Raw genomic sequence first — 4,373 nt, 5'->3', positions numbered from 1 at the left:
TGTCGATCTATACACACCGCATGACTGCGTCATATATTTTTTTCCCTTGTGAAACACAAGTTAGCCTGTAGATCAGAGGGAATGGATCAGGTATGAGACTGTTGCTCATTAAAAATGCATCAGACGCAATTCTCTCAAGACCTCGGCATTAATGAGTCACGTGGCTGTGAATGTTACTTGAATGCAGCGCGCCGGAGTGATCCGAGTTCCTCCCCTCACCTCGGCTAACCTGCAGTAACCAGCTTTAATATGGATGATCGCAAAACCGAGCGGCACCCAGCGGTGTGTGTGCATGTGTGTGTGTGTGTGTGTGTGTGTGTCAGATGTGTGTGTGTGTGTGTGTGTGTGTGTGTGTGTGTGTGTGTGTGTGTTGGTGTGAATGTGTCAGAAGTGTGGGTGTGTGTGTGTCAGATGAGGTAGAGCGGGCAGCACCGGGCAGCAGACGGAGAAGGTGGAGTTAACAAACAAGCGAACGGAACAAGGCTGTAGCCATCCCTCGCTTCGTTAGGTGTTCATTAGAAATCATACTTTCTAATGGGTGGTCTACTGTGCGCATCTCCGAGCACATTTACCACATTTCAGCAGTTGTTAAAATTGAGCTAATTATATATTTAGACAGAAACAGCATCTGCTGAGAGACAGTACACACATTATGCAGTAGTCAGACTATGGACGCGCATCTCATGGCAACCTGCTTCATGACGCCGGTCGCCATAGTATCTGTGTCCATGGCATCAGTTAATGAATTGATTCAAATGATTCAAATAGAATTAATTACATGACAAAGGATGAAGGGGCCTGTTCCCAAAGGTAAAGCCACGCAATAAGACACCTGCCAGCTCGATGCATATAGCATTTTTGCAGCTTCCTGAATAGACACCGTGTGATACTTATGAAACTTTCTCATGAATTAGGCATTTTGTGAAAGTTTAATGCATTTAAAGCTCTCTTGACATGTTTGGGATGCCTCATTAAGTTGATAGATAGAATGGTAAGAGAGAGGGAGTGCGTGTCTCAGGATATTTCTGCAACTGATGAGGCGGTTGCATGGGAGCTGTAGGGTACAGACGTGATTGCGGAAGAATGACTGGCACCAGGGGAGAAATCCTGCAACTTGTGGGAAGGAGAGTTTTATCTCTGGAATGAAAGACAGCAATGCAGTGATCGAGAGAGGGTTGGGATGGGGGGGGTGGGGTGGTCGGGGCAGGGGAGGTGGACTTTTCAAATTTTCAGTTGCTGTTACGCCGAGAGAACAAATTGTTCCCAGTGCATTACTGACTGTGCTGGTTGCTAAAAATGGCCAGTACTGCATTCAAACTGCTGACTGGCTAAAAAACACACCACTCGGTCTAAAAGGAATTTTCAGTTGGAAAACAAACACCCAGCATTAAAGAGTCATCTTCCATTTTCTTATTTTTTTTTTCTCATTTTTTCTCATTATGTGTCTCCATTTGAGTTTAAGTCCAGAGTTGATGCAGAACTACCGTAATGCACTGACCAAGGCAATTAGTCCCAATAAGACCTACCAATTAACTTAATTGGATATAATTTCCTTCCTTTTCACAGAGAATTATTCCATATCAGTGCATCTGTATTCTTCCCTTGTCCACTTTCCTGGAGCAATTTTAAATGGCAGCAGAAAAGCTCACAAGAGAGGAAATCGCTCAGGCTTTTAACACAAGCCATTTAAAAGAAAATAATTCTTCACAATCTCCTGTTGGGCCCAAAGAGAGCGCACCGAAGGGAATGAATAGAACAAAATGAGTAATAAGAAAAACAGACAGAAAAGAAAAGTGAAAAACAGACAGCGGAAGAGAGACGAGGAGACAGAGAGACGGAAAGAGAGAGAGACAGAGAGGAAGAGAATGGGAAGTCAGACTTTAGGTATGGCCTTGCAGTTTGGTAAAAACCTATTAGTCCCTCACTTCACCTTGTTGTCAGGGAGAGAGAGAAGAGACACCTGCCCTCCATCTTGTGATGAGTGATAAGCAGCTGCCACCTCCAGACAGCCATGGCCATAAACCACTGCCTGACCTCTCTCCTGGAAGTCTCAGCTCCCCGTGAGGGATCATCTAAGCCCTCACACTCCCCACACACCACTGAGGCCCAGCCCCCCCTCTTCTTAAGGGCTACTGCGCAGCGGCTTTAATAGGACAGCCAGGGGGAAAGATGGAAGACTCTCTCCCCTCTTTGTGAGCCAGGCTGGGGTGGCCATCAGAGCCCTGGCCTTGAGACGCCGATATCCATGTCCCTTCTGGACATATGCTGGGGGGGGGGGGTTGGCTGAGGTTATGGATGAGGCACCCAGCAGAGGGAAGGTAACAGCATACATCATGCACGATAAAGGAGAGAGTTGAGAGGAAGGGGTCGTGAGCAGAGGAGAGGAGAGGACAGGAGAGGAGAGAGAAAGGAAGTGTATGAATCTATCCCCCTATGGAATTTCACTCTGGGCTTTGAAAAGTATGGTTCAGTTATCCTGAGGGTTGGCTACTCAGTCTGCATGAAGGGGAGAACTGTGAAGGTTCTTTGAAAGGATTTGGGACGGTTATGTCTGCAACTCAGATATTTTTCATATGGGCCAAAAAAAAAAGGTACCGGTTTGAAGTTCATATGTTTTGTGTTACTTGTGGAGTTATACGGCTCTATCTTGCGGGACACAAAATGATAAGACTCCAGCAGTTCAGCGTTGTAGTTCCGGATAAAACTTGGTTCCACTTCTCGGGTGGTTCAAAGCAGAGCTGTGTGGTCCTGCTTGTGACCAAAAATAGCTCTCCCTCAACTATCATAATCCAAAAGTAGCTGAAGAAGGCTTCTGTGGTCATCTGGGGTCACTTCGCCTCAAAAGCCGATGTCAGGATTAGGCAGATGCCTTAATATCAGTGTCACCTTAATTTGGGCGTCCCGCTCGATTTTCTTCACGGTCCCGTCTCTCTGTCCCCTATCGGGATAGAGGGAAGAGAGGACGAGACCGAGAGGGACGAATGAGGAAAGAAGGGAGGAGGTGTGGGGGGGTGAAGTGAAAGAAAGAGAAATAACCATCCCTCGCAAAAAGAGAGAATCCTATTTCACCGAAATGCCTTACAGTAAAGCAGATTTTAGTCACACAGGCCGCCTGCCTTTGATCTGCCCGGTCCATTCGTCTCAATGCCCGAGCGCCAAGCGCCGCTCCGAGGGGGCTCAGGCTGCCGATGCCACGGTGGCGGGTGGCGGCGGGTACAGTATTCTCGCGCAGTCAGGCGCCAATGCCAGCCCTTTCATACAGGCGCCAAACACGGGAGTAAGGGGGAATAACACACAGGCACACTTATCTGGGCTAATCCATCCAGTGGTGCAAAACACACAATGCACCTCCCCCCTCCCAGAGAGTGTGTGTGTCTGTCTGTGTGTGTGTGTGTGTGTGTGTGTGTGGAATGGGGGAGGAGAGAGGAGAAAGAAAAATGTGTCAATGTGAGGGATGGAGGGACAGGATACAAGACGGAGAGAGAGAGAGAAAGAGGGGGAGAAGGGACAGAGTGTGATGAATGAGTAAAAAATGGTTGTTTTTTTGTTGTTGCTACCTTTACATTATACTTGGGCAGTATCAAAAAATGTGAGAGATTTTGCACAGCACTGTCCCTTTTTCTTCCTCCAACTTAGTCTCCCACACGTCCATCTGTCTCCAGGGTCTCAGTGCGCAAAGGAAAGAGAAGGAAAACTTTTCTCTCTCTTTCCTTCCGTCAAGGGCATTCAATACCTTTTAGCTTGCAAGCCTGCTGTTTTTGTTTTTGGTGTGTGCACATGTTTTTTTTAATCTGTGTACGATCATCCAATTGAAATGCCTCTGAAAACTTTATTGGCGAGACTTTTATTTTATTCAAAGGCTAACCTTTAGATGAATGTCTGCGAATCGCTGTACGTGAACGCTGTGTTAAGTTGCTTTTAATATGTACTAAAACAGCCTGCTGTCTAACTAGCTCTCCTAGTGTCATCTCCCTGTGTCCTTCCCTTTCATTCACTCTTCATTTCATCATCTCTCATCTTCTCTCCTCCCCTCGTCACTTTGTGCCTCTATCCTCAAACACTCCTCTCCTCCTCCTCCTCTCCTCTCCTCCTCCTCCCTTCACACCTCACCGCACCCTGTGTGTCATCTTTCCTTTCCTTTTCCTCTTTTCAGCCTCCCATATTATCCATGCTGCTCCTCTCCCCTCTCCTCTCCCCTCTCCTCTCCATGTCTTTAACTATCACCCATCCTCCTCTCCTCTCCCCTCTCCTCTCCATGTCTTTAACTATCACCCATCCTCCTCTCCTCTCCCCTCTCCTCTCCATGTCTTTAACTATCACCCATCCTCCTCTCCTCTCCCCTCTCCTCTCTCCATGTCTTTAACTATCACCCA

Source organism: Alosa sapidissima, chromosome 13 (assembly GCF_018492685.1).
Source record: "Alosa sapidissima isolate fAloSap1 chromosome 13, fAloSap1.pri, whole genome shotgun sequence".
Taxonomy (NCBI): Eukaryota; Metazoa; Chordata; class Actinopteri; order Clupeiformes; family Clupeidae; genus Alosa; species Alosa sapidissima.
The sequence above is the reverse complement of the archived record's forward strand: the minus strand, read 5'-3'. Positions refer to the sequence as shown.